This window comes from Bos grunniens, chromosome 26 (assembly GCF_055505025.1).
Source record: "Bos grunniens cultivar Pamir isolate PY7600 chromosome 26, Bosgru_T2T1.0, whole genome shotgun sequence".
Taxonomy (NCBI): domain Eukaryota; kingdom Metazoa; phylum Chordata; class Mammalia; order Artiodactyla; family Bovidae; genus Bos; species Bos grunniens.
The window spans coordinates 30,294,934-30,312,349 of NC_141190.1; the positions used below are offsets into that span (position 1 = coordinate 30,294,934).

At 41.3% G+C, this 17,416-nt stretch overlaps 1 pseudogene across 1 annotated transcript; it reads right to left on the bottom strand.

The window, feature by feature from the left end:
- Window positions 1-806: 806 nt before the first annotated feature.
- LOC147344306 (protein BEX2-like) lies at window positions 807-1,629 on the bottom strand (annotated as a pseudogene). The gene has a single exon (XR_015155572.1). The product of XR_015155572.1 is annotated as a protein BEX2-like (transcript).
- Window positions 1,630-17,416: the final 15,787 nt, after the last annotated feature.

The following is a 17,416-nucleotide window of genomic DNA, read 5'->3' on the forward strand; positions in this document are numbered from 1 at the left end:
AGTGATGGATGAAATTGGGCCAAACTCCAGCGGGGTGCACAGACCCATGAAATGTGTCAAGGGATGTACCTGAGCAAAATAGTGAGATGCTGTGAGAAGAATGTGTGCCATGACAGCGTGCTGCATTTAACATGAATTAATTGATCACAGGCATCTTGCTGGAGCAGTGGGAGTGATACCTGGGGATAAAGACAATTCTATGGCTTCTCCAATAGCTGTGTTAAGCAAGCCAGTTCTTCCCTCTGCATACAGAGCTGGCATTCTTGACCCAGGACCATGTGTCATACTGTAGCTGGCTAACTTTTTCCATTTCTGAGTAAACCATCTATGTTCAAAGCCTGACTGAAAAGTGTGAGAAGAACTCTGGGCATCCGGCCCAGCATCTCAAGGTGAGCACATGATGGGCAAAGAAGAGAGGAACCAAGGAGAAAGGGCCTATTGCTTGGATCTGTGAGCATCCCAAGCTCCTTGAGATAGATGCCTCACTCAGCCTCTTCTCCCAGTCCCTCCTCTGGGAAAATCAGAGCCCAGTTTAACAAAGCAGAAAGGTGGACAACTTTACTGTGTGTTAAATTTGGTTACTTTCAAAATGATACTCTGGTTTGCTTAAAAGTGCAGTGCAAGTAATTGGGTTCGTTTCACCAACTCAAATGAAAGATAAGTGTCCATGTGAATAAGTGATAGCTTTCCTTTACACAGAGAAATTCAAACTAAGACAGGCAAAAAGGTGGAGTGGTGGAGCTGCTGAGAGCCTAGGCTTCAGGATTAGACAGAAGACAGAACTTGTTACATGCTGACTCCATCCATTTTTTTTTTTTTTTGCTTTTTTAAACTGTTTTATTAACTTCACAATATATAATGAACATTTCTCCATGCAACAGTTAAAACCTTCCTGCTGATAGAAACTTACAGATTGGGTCAAAAACACAACATTCAATTAGAAGCTGGTAATAGGAAATGGGCAAGAAACAAGCTTAACACCAAAACCTTTACAACAAAGGTAAGTCAAGAACATCTAAGTTTAGGAAGTAAGAGTCTCCTAACTTCAGGGAAAACATCAGGATTCAAGGCAAAAGTCATCATGATGCTCATGGTAAGCGGGGTCAGTGCTAACTGCCCACAGACTATGACTCAACTGCTTTTCCCTCAGCTTTTCCATCAGCTGCCTCACCTCCTCCCCAATCCTTTCCATATTCTCTTCTCTCATCCTTGCCTGTGGCTCGCCAAGTCTCTGAGACACGTCCCATCTATAATGCAGGATGGGCTGCCTAACACAGAACCGCCTAGGATTTCCTCTAGGTACATGATATTCACTAGCACCCGAAAGGAGGGCCATAGGTTCTCTTTTATTAGCATCTTGATCCTTTCCATCTTTCTTTTTCATTCTTCTGGTTGGCATCTTCCATGTTTCGATGTTTTACTGCTTGTTCCTCTTTGGACGCCATTGCTCCTGGGCCTATCCTTGCTGTCTCCTGCTCCTCCCGACTGTTGCTGCACGTGTGCCGCTGCAACACTTCTGCTCGCAGACCTGCTCCCCTCGCGCCTGCCATTCTTGGGGGCCGCCCCGGCCCGCACTCCCCTCAGTGCCAGGCGGAGCAGGTACCAAGAAGCAAGCAGGTGACCGTCGGGTCTGACTCCATCCATTTTTGACACACACACTTTGTGTGTCTTTGGACAAGTTTCTAGAAAATTAAGATAACCGACCATACCTACTTCGCAGCATTTTGTGAAAACATAGGAGGGGCACTTTGCAATATGCCAACTGTTATATGGGTTCAATAAACAGTTTCTCTTGTTGCTACTAGGAATTCTTGGGGAATCAGACTTCACGAATGTACAATATTTCTTTAAATGAACTTGAAAATCCTGTAATAATTTTATATTTATAGAAAAGTTACAAAGATAGTCTAGAGAATTCTAAAGCACACTTCACCCAGATTTTTCTGTGTTAACATTTTAATGTTGTATGTGTGCCAACATTGGCACATTACTATTTACTATTACTGTTAGCATATTGGATGTGAGAGTTGGACTACAAAGAAAGCTGAGCACAGACGAATTGACGCTTTTGAACTGTAGCATTGGAGAAGACTCTTGAGAGTCCCTTGGACTGCAAGGAGATCCAACCAGTCCATCCTAAAGGAGTTCAGTCCTGGGTGTTTATTGGAAGGACTGATGTTGAAGCTGAAACTCCAATACTTTGGCCACTTGATGAGAAGAGCTGACTCACTAGAAAAGACCCTGATGCTGGGAAAGATTGAGGGCAGGAGGAGAAGGGGACGACAGGGGACGACAGAGTATGAGATGGTTGGATGGCATCACTGACTCAATGGACATGGGTTTGGGTGGACTTTGGGAGTTGGTGATGGACAGGGAGGCCTGGGATGCTGCGGTTCATGGGGTTGCAAAGAGCCGGACACGACCGAGCAACTGAACTGAACTGAACTGATCTATTACTATTAAACTAGACACTTTATTCAGATTTCACAGTTTTTCTATCCCAAGATATAATCTAGAATATCACATGGCATTTATAAGAATGTTTTTAATTGGCACAACAATCAACATAATTAATCAACTAGTGACTCCATGGTCAATACCTAAATGTGGTTTTCTAAAACACTTGAGAAGTTCAATAAGTGGTGCTGGGAAAAGTGTATAGCTATTTGTAAAAGAATGAAGTGAGAACAATTTCTCACACCATACCCAAAAATAAACTCAAAGTGGATTAAAGACCTAAATGTAAGTCCGAAAACCATGGAGCTCCTAGAAGAAAACATAGGCTGAACGCTCTTTGACACAAATCGTAGCAATACTTTTTCGGATTTGTCTTCTAAAGCAAAGGAAATAAAAGTAAAAATAAACAAATGTGGCCTAATCAGACTTAAAAGCTTTTGCACAGCAAAGGAAATCATTGACAAAACAAAAAGACAACCTACTGAATGAGAGAAAATATTTGCTAATGATATGGTAGATGAGAGGTTAAAATCCCAAAAAAATAAACAGTTCAACATCAAAAAAAAACAAACAAGACTTGATTAAAAAGTCTTGGAAATCATTTATTCTCTTCAGTAGCATTTTTGCAAACTTATTGACCTATTATTGACAAAGTAAATCCTTTCACATAGTTAGTAAAATAATCAAATGCAGGTTAGCATCTGCCCAAATTATTACAGTATCCAATTTATTCAAGTTTGAACGTAGTGAGATTTTACTGTGTACATAATCATGGCCAGCAAAGTGTCTGGCACTTAGTAGGTGCTCAAAAAGTGTCTGTTGTTAAGCTACATATAAAAAGGACCTCAGATCTCCTGACAGCTTGATTTGTGTATGGACAGTTAGGTGTACTTTGCCTTGAGCTGTGCCTTGTTTTGAATAATCTCTTAGAGCATGACCTTACCTTTGTGCATAGAACCTGTTTGTTCAAGACTGTACATGATCTGAGCAAACAAGAATTACTGTTCGGCAAACCATTAACTTCTTCAGCATCTCTCACTCAGCAAGAATTGTCCCTTGAGGGGATCAGTGCTGATGTAGAAAGTATGTGTTTTTACTTTTATCTGTGAAGAAAAAAGTATTCATGTGTGTGAATTCAATTTCTTGGAGGTTGGTTGTGGCAGTTGCTATTTTTTATAAACAGTATTAACCAGAGATGATGAGAATCAACAGGATGGCTCTGGCAAGGAGGACAAAGATAAGGATGTCCAGCCAGCTGTGAGCTTCCAGATGTGACCAGGTGGGTCTGCTGTAACCACACAGGGACCTCAGGGGTAAGTGATTAGAAGATAGGTGTGACGAGGGCATGGCTTCCTCCACCAGTGTCAACAGATGCAGCATTGCACCCAACTTGTTCATCTAATCATTCTTTTATTCAGCTTAAAATACCTGTCAAATGACAACAATAACCAATTACTAGATTTCTGCTACTGAAAGTGTGGCCTCTGGAAGATCCATTTACTCAAGGACTTGTTAGAGATGCAGAATTTCAAGGTCCACCCCAGTTCTCTGAATAAGAATCTGCCTTTTAACAAGATCTGTGAGTGATTCCCATGTGAGAAGCACCGGACCAAATGACAGAATGAAGAGCCAGGATCTTGTCAAGAGACAAAGGATGTATTTATTGGAAGGTCTATTAATAAAATCTCAGTCGGAAGACTTAAATAGATATTTCTCCAAAGAAGACATACAGATGGCCAGCAGACACAAGAAAAGATGCTCAATATTGCTGATTATCAGAGAGAAATGCAAATCCAAACTGCAATTAGCTATCACCTCACACAAGTCAGTATGGAGATCATGAAAAAGTCTGCAAATAAATGCTGGGGAGGGTGTGGAGAAAAAGGAACCCTCCTGCACTCTTAGTGGGAATGTAAATTGGTGCTGCCACTATGCAGAACAATATGGAGGTTCCTTAAAGAAATTAAAATATAGTTACCATCTGATCCTGCAATCCCACTCCTGGGCATACATCTGGAGAAAACTGTAATTTGAAAAGACTCACACACCCAGATGTTCACTGAAACACTATTTGCAATACCCAAGACATGGAAGCAACCTAAGTGTTCATTGACAGATGAACGGCTAAAGAAGATGAGGTATATTTATTCATGGAATATTCAGTTCAGTTCAGTCGCTCAGTCGTGTCCGACTCTTTGCGACCCCATGAATTGCAGCATGCCGAGATGGCACCCCACTCCAGTACTCTTGCCTGGAAAATCCCATGGATGGAGGAGCCTGGTAGGCTGCAGTCCGTGGGGTTGCTAAGAGTCGGAAACTACTGAGCGACTTCACTTTCACTTCTCACTTTCATGCATTGGAGAAGGAAATGGCAACCCACTCCAGTGTTCTTGCCTGGAGAATCCCAGGGATGGGGGAGCCTGGTGGGCTGCCGTCTATGGGGTCGCACAGAGTTGGACACGACTGAGGAGATTTAGCAGCAGCAGCAGGCCTCCCTGTCCGTCACCAACTCCCAGCGTTCACTCAGACTCACGTCCATCGAGTCAGTGATGCCATCCAGCCATCTCATTCTCTGTCGTCCCCTTCTCCTCCTGCCCCCAATCCCTGCCAGCATCAGAGTCTTTTCCAATGAGTCAACTCTTCGCATGAGGTGGCCAAAGTACTGGGGTTTCAGCTTTAGCATCATTCCTTCCAAAGAAATCCCAGGGCTGATCTCCTTTAGGATGGACTGGTTGGATCTCCTTGCAGTCCATGGGACTCTCAAGAGCCTTCTCCAACACCACAATTCAAAAGCATCAATTCTTCGGCGCTCAGCCTTCTTCACAGTTCAACTCTCACATCCATACATGACCACTGGAAAAACCATAGCCTTGACTAGACAGACCTTTGTTGGCAAAGTAATGTCTCTGCTTTTGAATATGCTATCTAGGTTGTTCATAACTTTCCTTCTAAGGAGTAAGCGTCTTTTAATTTCATGGCTGCAATCACCATCTGCAGTGATTTTGGAGCCCCCCAAAATAAAGTCTGACACTGTTTCCACTGTTTCCCCATCTATTTCCCATGAAGTGATGGGACCAGATGCCATGATCTTAGTTTTCTGAATGTTGAGCTCTAAGCCAACTTTTTCACTCTCCTCTTTCATTTTCATCAAGAGGCTTTTGAGTTCCTCTTCACTTTCTGCCATAAGGGTGGTGTCATCTGCATATCTGAGGTTATTGATATTTCTCCCGGCAATCTTGATTCCAGCTTGTGCTTCTTCCAGCCTAGCGTTTCTCATGATGTACTCTGCATAGAAGTTAAATAAGCAGGGTGACAATATACAGCCTTGACGTACTCCTTTTCCTATTTGGAACCAGTCTGTTGTTCCATGTCCAGTTCTGTTTCTTCCTGACCTGCTGAGCCATAAAAAGAATGAAATAATGCCATTTGCAGCAACAAGGATAAACCTAGAGATTATCATGTTAAGTGAAGTAAATCAGACAGAGAAAGGCGGATATCATGTATCACTTATACATGGAATCTAAAAAGAATGATATAAATGAACTTCTTTACAAAACAAACTCAGACTCACAGACTTAGAAAACAAACTTATTGTTACCAGCAGGGAAGGGTGGAGGGAAGGGATAGTTAGGGAGTTTGGGACTGACATGTACACACTGCTATATATAAAATAAGTAAACAACAAGGACCTACTGTATAGCACAAGGAACTATACTCAATATCCTGTAATGACCTATAATGGAAAAGAATCTGAAAAGAATATATATACATATACATATGTGTATATATATGTGTACATATAACTGAATTACTTTGCTGTATACTTGAAACTAACACATCATTGTAAATGAACTATACCTCAATTTTAAAAACATTTTTTTAAAAAAGTCACATGCTCTGGGCAGAGAACACAGGAGGAAAAGGTAGAAAGTGTCTGGTGGGGCCAAGAAACACACCATATTTAATGTTAAACACACCGTGTTTTTCCAGTAGTCACATATGGATGTGAGAGTTGTACTATAAAGAAAGCTGAGCGCAGAATTGATGCTTTTGAACTGTGGTGTTGGAGAAGACTCTTGAGAGTCCCTTGGACTGCAAGGAGATCCAACCAGTCCATCGTAAAGGAGTTCAGTCCTGAGTGTTCATTGGAAGGACTGATGTTGAAGCTGAAACTTCGATACTTAGGCCACCTGATGCAAAGAGCTGACTCATTTGAAAAGACTCTGATGCTGGGAAAGATTGAGGGCAGGAGGAGAAGGGGACTACAGAGGATGAGATGGTTGGATGGCATCACCGACTCAATGGACATGGGTTTGGGTGGACTCCAGGAGTTGATGATGGACAGGAAGGCCTGGTGTGCTGCGGTCCATGGGGTCGCAAAGAGTCGGACACGACTAAGCGACTGAACTGAACTGAACATCATGTTTAAACACACCAACACACCATGAAATACAACTTCTGTTCTCAATGAGTTTGGTCTGTAGAATGCCTATGGGTTGGAGGTGATGATAGTCCCTATTGTTACAACTTAAAATTGTTTTCAAAGTGACCTTGAATTTTATATTCTGTTATAGGATTCTCCTATTAATAGATCAATCTTTACCAAGCTAACCATATTTCTGAGTAACTATTATGTACTGTGCGTGCTTAGTCACTCAGTCGTGTCTGACTCTTTATGACCTCATAGATTATAGCCCACCAGGCTCCCCTGTCCATGGGGATTTTCCAGGAAAGAATACTGGAGAGAGTTGCCATGCTCTCCTCCAAGGGATCTTCCCTACCCAAGGATCGAATCCAGGTCTCCCACATTGCAGGCAGATTCTTTACCATCTGAGCCACCAGGGAAGCCCAAAGGCACCCAGCTAGAAACTAAGAAAGACATAGAAGTGTTAGATTTGTTCTGCCTTCAAGGAGTTTGTGAGTTTAGATAATCGATGCTTCTTACATAAGATCTTGCAAAGGGGCTCAATCAGCCAGAATGCAATGAAGCAGTACACAAAGCTGAGACTCAAACCACAATGCCAGTTTTGAGCCTCAGTCCTGACACTTACAAGCCAGGGGGCTGTGGACACTGCTTAAATTCTGTTTTTCCGCTCCTTATTCTGTGAGGTTGGGATGATAAAAATAGTTATCCGCCTAACAAGACTTTCTAAGGGGACAGCTTCCTACAAAGCTTTCTGGCTTAGAGGAAAATAAAATGTAAATATGAAAATAGGAGTACTTTTAAGAAACTGAAGTTGGTTCGTACTCAAAACTTATCGAAAGAGCTCTGAACACATATAGGGGTGCAGCTACTCTGGCTATTGAATGTTCTGTGCAGCTGTGCAGATGGAGTCCCTTACATACTAAGGGCAGAAGTCAGCTCTTGAGATTTTGTTTAGTTACCTCTTTGTCAAAATTTCCAAAACTGTAGTCTCCTTATGTTAGAGCCAGCACTGGTTTTTCTTTGCTTTTTGATGAACTTTTGACCTAAATTGCTTTTCCAATCTCCAGTCATTTAGTGGAAGACCATTAGTGACTGGTTAAATACACAAGTACCCCCCTGCACACACACACACACACTCATATATTACATTTCAGGCCAAATTGAATTACAGAAGGAACCAATTTGAAAAGTTATTGAATTAAAACCCTACAAGAGAGAGATGGATTTTATGTTAGTGGTTGGCATGACAACTTAATATGCTGGAGAGTAATATGTGCTGAGTTCACATCGTTGGAGACTCTGACAAGTTCAAGGCCAGGATTGTGCCTCTAAATCTTGTTGCCACGGTAATACAGCATACGGCCAGAGTCCACTGAAATGAATACCTCTGACAGCTCATGCCAGCAAGAGCTATCTGATTAAAAGGGATCTTTTCATTAAAAAAAAAAAAAGAAAGAAAGAAAGAAACAGTATTTCAACAAGATCAGGAGCAAAATGCAAAGGCAGGACATTGAAATTTGGGCAACAGAAAATCTAAAAGGAAAGCAGCCATTGGATGCCAAGAAGTAACTAATAAAGATCTGTTTTATTTACAAGGGGTTGGTGATGTGTGAAGGTCTGCATGCAGGGAGTCCAGCCTGCAGGGCCATTTTGTAAGTGAAATGATACTGCCCCAATTTGATTCCCTGGCTCAAGCTCAGGAGAATGATTTCATTTGACTGGTGGTTACCCCTTTCCCATGGCAGATTTTAATTTGACAGATTTTCTTCTCTGATAATACATGGAAGAAAATGGTTTCTGAGCAACTTTATAGGTCACATATATGTCCCAAGATGAAAAGCCAGCCCATAAAAACCTCATCCCAGAGTTGAGGTCACCAAAATGCCACTGCCTTTAGCCACTAGAATCACCTTTCAGATATTCTCCTGATTCATGTCCCAGGGACTTGTTAACAGGATAACAGTTTTAGGATCATGATCTTAGAGGCTCCTCATTTCCTCATTTTACATGCCATTTATCTTGGATTAGTCCATGACGAAGCTGTGGTTCTTGGAGTTTCTTAAGCTCTTAGAGTGGAGAAGAAGAAAGAATCCTCAAGTTCATGATCATATTTCCCATAGGGATTTGACCCAGTCTCCGTGGGAGCCAGCTCTCTTTTACATGTCCAGGGATGTAATGGGGATAATCAGTAAATGGGGACACACAGGTAAGAATGTAAAAGGTACAATCTAATAGGAATTCAGAATCCTAGATCATCAGTTCTAATTTAAAGATCAGGGTCTTCCCTGGTGGTCCAGGGGTTAAGACTTCACCTCGCAATGCAAAGAATAGGAGTTTAATCCCTGGTCAGAGACCTAAGAACCCACATGCCTTATGGCCAAAACACCAAAAAAGAAAACTGAAGCAATATTGTAACAAATTCAATAAAGACTTTAAAAAATGGTCCATATCAAAACAATAATGAAGTTCAGATCAGAGAGTATCATTTCATAAGCAAATGAAAATTTACTATGTCTATTCCTCTCTGTGCAAATAGCCTCTACAGTATGAACTGTAGTGGAGAGAATATTGACCTTAAAATTACTGACCAAAATCCAACTCCTACCTCTGCAAATAATTTGCTGAGTAACCTTGGCAAAGTATTTAACTTTGGTCTGTTTCTTAAGACATAAAACAAGGTAGATTATCCCAGCCATCACCTGTAACAGTAATCTGGAATGTATAGCCAAACTACAGAGAGAAGCTTTTAGAAATTCAGATTCCCTAGCCCCTCCCCCCAATCTCTACTGAGTCGAAATTTGTAGTTTTCAAGAGCTCTACACGTGATTCTGATTTGCCTCTATGTTTAAGAATCACCAAAGGGGGCTTCCCTGGTGGTTCAGTCGTAGAGAATCTGCTTACCCAGGAGACATGGGTTCGATCCTTGGTCTAGGAAGATCCCACACGCCACAGAGCAACTAAGTCCCTGCACCACACGACTGAGCCGGTGCTCTAGACTCTAGAGCTACAACTAGTAAGCCCACACTCTAGAGTCCGTGGTCCACAAGATGAGAAACCACTGCAATGAGAAGCCCATGCGCCATAACTAGAGAGTAGCTAGCCCTCACTCACCACAAGTAGGGAAAAGCTTGTGCAGTAGTGAAGACCCAGCACAGCCATAAATAAATACATGAATAAAATTATTTCTAAAAAAATGAATCACCAAAATTATGTATAACTTGTAAATATGAACAAGCTAATATATTAGCTATCTTAAGCTTCTTAATCAGTCAAAGAAAGGTACTGCTAATATTAGCTTTTTCTTTTTCCAGCTTACGTGTTTAATATTGAAAACAGAGTAAAGAAATCAGGAATGCTGGAAAGTTGGCAAGCATAAGGCGGTTATGGTTTCTCTACCATTTAAAATATTTGGAGATGTCCAAGCTTGAAATGAAAAGCTCTTTGAAGTAACTCTCTTTGTTCACAGTTTGCAATATTCCCCTCAGTCTTTATTGATTTGGACAGAATGATACTTGATGTTTATCTAATGCTTACTGGCACTGTTCTGAGTGCCTTCTAAGTGTTAGCTTATTTGATCTTTCCCCCTCTTACACACATGATGTGGAGAGATTAAGTAAGTTGTCTGAGACCTCATGGATAAAAATAGGTAGAGGTGGGCTTTGAACTCAGGAACCCTGCTCCAGAGCCCCATTCTTAATCACAGTGCTATTCAACCACTTTGTAGATCAAATATTTTCAAAGTAAAATGTTAAACTTTCTTAAGTAAAAGCAAAAGCCTAAAAATAAAAGTTTTCTAGGCTTTAGGTCATCATTTCTTAACGTATGGTTCTTAGACTTCTTACATTTGAATCATCCGAGGTACTTTTTTAAAATGCAGTTTTTGAGCATGTGGAATAAAGGGAAACCTAGTATGCTGTTGGTGGGAATGTAAATCGGGGCAGTCACTATGGAAAACAATAAGGAGGTTCTTCAAAAAACTAAAAATGGAATACCATATGATTCATCAATTTTGCTCCTGGGTGTATCTCTGAAGAAAACAAAAACACTAATTTGAGAAGATGAGTACACCTCAGTGTTCATCTAAGATAAGAGAGCAACCCAAGTGTCCATAGACAGATGAATAAATAAAGAAAATGTGAAACACACACACAAACACACACACACTGGAATATTACTGAGCCATAAAAAAGAATGAAATTCTACCATTTGCAACAACATGGATGGACCTAAAGGGTATTATGCTTAGTGAAATAAATTACACAGAAAAAGACAAATACTCTGAGCTATCACTTACATGTGGAATCTAAAAAATAAAACAAATGAATGAATATAACAAAACAGAAACAGACTCACAGATATGGAGAACAAACTAGTTTTTACCAGTGGGAAGAGGACCAGGGTAGGGGGTTGCTGCTGCTGCTACTAAGCTGCGTCAGTCGTGTCCGACTCTGTGCAATCCCATAGATGGCAGCCCACCAGGCTCCCCCGTTCCTGGGATTCTCCAGGCAAGAACACTGGAGTGGGTTGCCATTTCCTTCTCCAGTGCATGAAAGTGAAAAGTGAAAGTGAAGTCGCTCAGTCATATCTGATTCTTCGTGACCCCATGGACTGTAGCCCACCAGGCCCTTCCGTCCATGGGATTCTCCAAGCAAGAGTACTAGAGTGGGTTGCCATTGCCTTCTCTGTGTAGGGGGTTAAGAGATAAAAACTACTTTGTATAAAATAAATAAGCAGCAAGGATATATTGTACAGTACAGGGAAATATAGCCATTATTTCATAATAACTTTAAATGGAGTATAAGCTATAAAACTATTGAATCACTGTATTGCACACCTGAAACTTATATTCAATTTTTAAAATGCATTTTCCAGGGACTACTCTGAGACCTACTGCACTGGAACCTCAGGTATGGGTAGGTGCTGGGAACTGTTTTTTGTTTTTTTTTTCATTCAGTCGCGTCTGACTCTTTGCGACCCTATAGACTGTATAGTCCATGGAATTCTCCAGGCCAGAATACTGGAGTGGGTAGCCTTTCCCTTCTCCAGGGGATCTTCCCAACCCAGGGATCCAACGGAGGTCTCCCTAATTGCAGGCGGATTCTTTACCAGCTGAGCCACAAGGGAAGCCCGGGAACTGTTATTTAGAAAATATCCTCCTTAGTCGATTATTACCTCTTTTTTTTTGAGCTTCATTGAAGTGTAATTGACAAGTAAAAAACTGGATATATTTAGGTTGTACAATGTGATTTTTTAAAAGTATACATCGTGATGACTTAATGTAAATGTATACACTGTGAAATGATTACTATAATTGAACTAATTAACACATCCATCACCTCACATAGTTACTTTAATGTGTGGGTATGACGAGAACATACAAGAATTAGGTCTTAGCAAGGTAGGGGATAATTGAGCCAAGAAAAGTTTAAGAACAGTGGCCTGGATTAACATTTGTGGATCACCATTGTTGGGGATAAGGGTGGGTAGAACATTTGGGAGTCATTGAATCAAAGCTGTTTGCTTTAGAATCAGATGTTCGGCGCTGCCTGGGGTGGAACATTCTAGTCTTGTGACTAATGGATGGTCTGCACAAGGCACGGCTTCTGGCTGTTATCTGCCAAGGAGCAAAGCCAGCAAAATGACAGTTTGAATTTGCCTGCAGGGCCTAGGTCTCCTTTCCCCTCAATGGGTTCCCACTTGTTGGTAACAGAGTTAGCACCGGCCTGGAACTTTGAAGTTTTCCTTTTCAATATCTAAATGCCAGGGAGGCTCTGTGTCACGGCACACTCCTTCTCAGGCACAATGGCAGAGTCAGGGAGCGGACTGCTTGGAATGCAGTCTGGCCCCACTGGGGCTTTGAAATGGATTGGAACTTGCAGACTCATAAGAGTTCATCCTGGTGTCTTTTACAGATGGGCAAAGAAAAGGAAGCCAAGAGTTTGTTAACCCAGAAGGGTTGAGGATTTGTAGATTGGAAGAAGTCCATGGTGATTCTTTTAGGAATTGAAAAATTTTTACGTGAGGCTTATTGAGGTATAGTTTATATTATATTGAGGCATAATTTAATTTATGCAGTAAAGTTCACCTTTTTTGAGTGTATGGTTTGATGAGTTCTGGAAGCTAAGCTCAGTGTCATACCACCAATGCCAGTTCTTAGTTTAGACTAACACAGTCAGGTGTGTGCTAAATTGCTTCAGTTGTGTCTGACTTTTTGTGACCCTATGGACTGTAGCCCACCAGGCTCCTCTGTCCATAAGATTTCCCAGGCAAGAATAGTGGAGTGGGTTGCCAGGCCCTCTAGGGGATCCTCCTGACGCAGGGATTGAACCCGAGTCCCATTGTCTCTTGCATTGCAGGTGGGCTCTTTACCACTAGCGCCACCTGGGAAGCTGGGAGTAGGTACTGACTGAACATGCTATATGCATGTTAGACCCTGAAAAATGAGGTAGTTTATGCTTACAGCCTCTGATAAAAAATAATCATCACACTGGAAGTTCCAACAACACCTAAAGAAGAAGGAGCTTCCTCTGTGGCCCTGGAAACCAATGGGAAGGAAGAGAACGTCGTTCAACAGTGTTGGAGTGACTCAGAAGAGCATTTTTTTGCACCTTGAAAGCCCCAAAGTGATATTACCACACTGAGACACATGAGGGCGCTCTAACAAGCCAGCATTACAAACACTTTTTTTTTTCATTCTAACAAAGGTTGTTTGTTTTTTAATTTATTGGAATGCTTTGTTGAAAAACCCTGGTGAATTCCCACTCCCACCCTTGGTCTCGTTGGCCACTCTTGGATGAGAGAAAAGAATTTGGCATCAAGTGAATCTGTCTTTGACTAAGTCCTCCGCGGTTTATTGTACCCAACCACAGCTTCATGGTGAGGCTCCAGTCAGCTTCCCTATTTAAACTCACGTGGAGAGGCTTCCAAACAAACCCGAGATTAGAATACCTTGTAAATCACAAAGAGACCTGAGATTAGCCCTAAAATTCTTTTTTAAATTGTTGTTTTCAGGCCTTCCTGGGACAGAGCACACAAGTGTTAAAAAATAATTGCTGGGCCACATTTTACAAAGACTTGTGAGGCGTTTCTTTCACCTAGTCAACAATTGGGCTGGTTCCTTGTCAGCAGAACCATGGTGATCCATTTAGAGGAAAGCTCTCTTTACAGCAAAGCAGCAGGGAGACAGGACAGGGTTACTGGTTTTGGCGTCCAAGTGGCTGTTCAAAACAAAAACCAAAAAAAAAGGTTCTGGATACATTTAAAATTTTTTGAAAATCAATGACTCATTTGTTACGGAAGAACCAAGTACAAAATAAAAGACACTTCATAAAAATTGCATTAGAATGCTCTGATGGGACTCTAATGAATTTAATGCTAGGGGTGCACGATTTCCTTGAAAGGTCTGGGAATTCTTAGGGATCACTCTCTTAGGGGAAGTGTTAGATTCTATCATTTGCAAAAATGTCTCTGCAAAGACTTTCTACAATTAACAGAATAAAACGCTGACTTGAAGAAAGAAGTCTTTTACTTAGTCAAACCTATCCAATAAAAAATATAATTGTTTCAAGCAGAAAGTTATCTCTGGCTGTTATGTCCAAATTATGTAATAGCATGGCCTTAAAACTAGGAAAAAGAAAAGAGAGGACTCTAAAGACAGGGTGTGGCCCTGGCCTGGATTCATGGATGCTTGGCACCAGTCAGGAGGACCACCCCAGGGTACTCTGTCTCCAAACAGAAGTAAAATCCTGAACCACTCAGCCAGACCTGGACACCTTCACATAGTCCCACTGTAGACGTTCTCAATCACCTTGTTCAAAAGTCATTCTCTCATTCTATCTTAACCTTAAACCTTGGATCCGAAGTTCATCATCATCATCACCATCATCAATATTTGTAGTTTCTCCCCTCTCAATTATGATCTGAACCCTCCATCCTGCCATCTTCAGACAAATGTGGAAAGAATCTTCTTAATCAACCAAGCCCTTACCCTCTTCCTCCCCTGCAACTCTTCCAGGAATGTCCTTCCCTCTCACCAGGGCTCACAAACAAAATACAGCCAATGCCAATAATCTCTCTAGGCCCATCACCTATCAGAGTTGTGTTAAGAATGCCAGGAATGTCAAGTGGCCATCACATTAGCTAACCATCAATTTGGGATGGATTTATCTTCAAGGTGACATACACTCCATTTTATTATAAATCCCTAGACTGTTCATTCTGGAGAAGGCAATGGCACCCTACTCCAGTACTCTTGCCTGGAAAATCCCATGGACGGAGGAGCCTGGTGGGCTGCAGTCCATGGGGTCGAGAAGAGTTGGACACGACTGAGCGACTTCACTTTCACTTTTCACTTTCATGCATTGGAGAAGGAAATGGCAACCCATTCCAGTGTTCTTGCCTGGAGAATCCCAGGGACGGGGAAGCCTGGTGGGCTGCCGTCTATGGGGTCGCACGGAGTCGGACATGACTGAAGCGACTTAGTAGCAGCAGCAGCAGCACACTGTTCATTCAGGGCAGAAATGTGAGTTCAAGAGCTATTCTGTATGTCAACAATCATCTTCTTACAAGTGAGATGCATGAAGAATACAATGTGAGAGGAAAGGTATTCTGTTTATGGAGAGGAAATGCTATCATTTAGCATTTCAGTTATGTCCCCAGCAGGCAATAGAGTTAAGGGCCAAGCTGACAATTATAACTCCAAGTTTCTCAAGAAATGGAATGGAGGAAAAGGAAATCCAAAGAGACAGTGACCTGAGTTGGTGACCAAGTTCTGCAAAAGATGAATGAAGACAAGCAAAGTGCCTCAAAACAGATCTGTTAACATTTTCTTTGAAGAATGGGAGGGGGAGTTTCCCACATGCAGTTCAAAATAACTTAGAGACAAGTTGTATTTTAAACAAGTTTTCTTGATTAAATGATGTAGTGTTTAGGGGTGTAGATTCTGGATCTGTCTAGCTGGGCTGAAATTCTTCCCTGCCCCTTAAACTCCAGAATCCTTGGTGTCCCCACATGTAAGATGGGGATAACACCATTGTCCATCCCATAGCATGGCCATTAGAATTACATATTAATACAATAGTCTGTCTATACCACCAAACCCAGTGCTAGAAATGGGATATGAGATGAAGGAGAAGAAAATAGAGTGAGATTAAACAGAGAAGGGCCTTGTCCAGACTAACAATCGAAACACTAACGATGTCCAGACTAACCATCAAAGACGAGTTGACCCTTGAGTATGGTCAGATCAACTCTGTGCACCTGAGGTCCCAGGAAAGCAATAAGGTGAAGGAGCTTTAGCTTTGGTGTCGTGCTTGGCCATTCCTCACCTTTCGGCTTATTTCTTCATTTTCCACTGTATCTGATTAAGCGAATTTGCTTAATAGCCAAGTTCCAGAGAAAGTAAGTGGCAAACAAAAAGAAGCTGAAGCAATTATAAATATGCATAGAATTAAATCCACAAACTAAAGGGATTTTAGAGGCTCTTTAGGTCAACCCTCAAAGGCTGGAGAGGTTAAGTGGTCTGCTCAACTCACAGGGCTGTCAAGGTATAACCAAGTCAGTACTAGACGCTGAAGGCATCTCCCTAGCACATCAGACTGCAAGAGAGATGGAGATAATAATAATAATGTTACCTTATTTCATATCGTCTGTCCAACAAAAAAATGAAAGAGGAGCTTTTATACAGGCTTCTTTTGAAGTTCAACCCACAATAGGCCTTACACTCTAAATGGGTCACTCCCCATCACCATGGTGATTCTTCCAAGTTTTCCTGGAATCATCAGCTGTTTTCTAATGAGAGCGCTCCCTAGAACTTGCAGCTCTACCAAACAGATAAATATTTCCCAGCAGAAAATACTTAGATCCTTAAGCAACTTAGTCAGCAATTGCTTTCCCTTCTCATCTCAGGGAAACAGTCTGGAGCATACTCTTACATTTGCTGTGGGATCAAAGATCTTTTAAAAAATCTTCTAGATTTTACTGATGGCAAGGCTACTTCCCTGGATGTTGTGTGGTTTATATGTTGAAAAACAGCCACCCTCTTGCCTTCTATATTTTGAATCAAGCAGTAAGTATAGAACAATTTAAAAGCCTTGTATCAGTATGGCTGCTCCTCAAAAAAGAATTACATGTGATTCAGCAATTTCATTTCTGGCTACATCTCCAAAAGAGTTGAAAGCAGAGTTTTGAAGAGATATTTGTAAACTCATATTTGTTCATGGTAGTATTTTTCACAATAGTCAAAAGCTGGAAGTAACCTAAATGTCTACCAATGGATGAATGGATAAATAAAATGTGATTTACATATATATGTATACACACACACACACACACACACACACACACACACACAATGGAATATTAGTCAGCCTTAAAAAAGAAGGACATTCTGACACGGATTACAACATGGATAACTTTTAAAGACGCTATACTAAGTAAAATAAGCCAGGCACAAAATGACGAATATTGTATGAGTTCACTTACATGAGTATCTAGAGTAGTCAGATTCATAAAGACAAAAAGTAGCACGGTGGT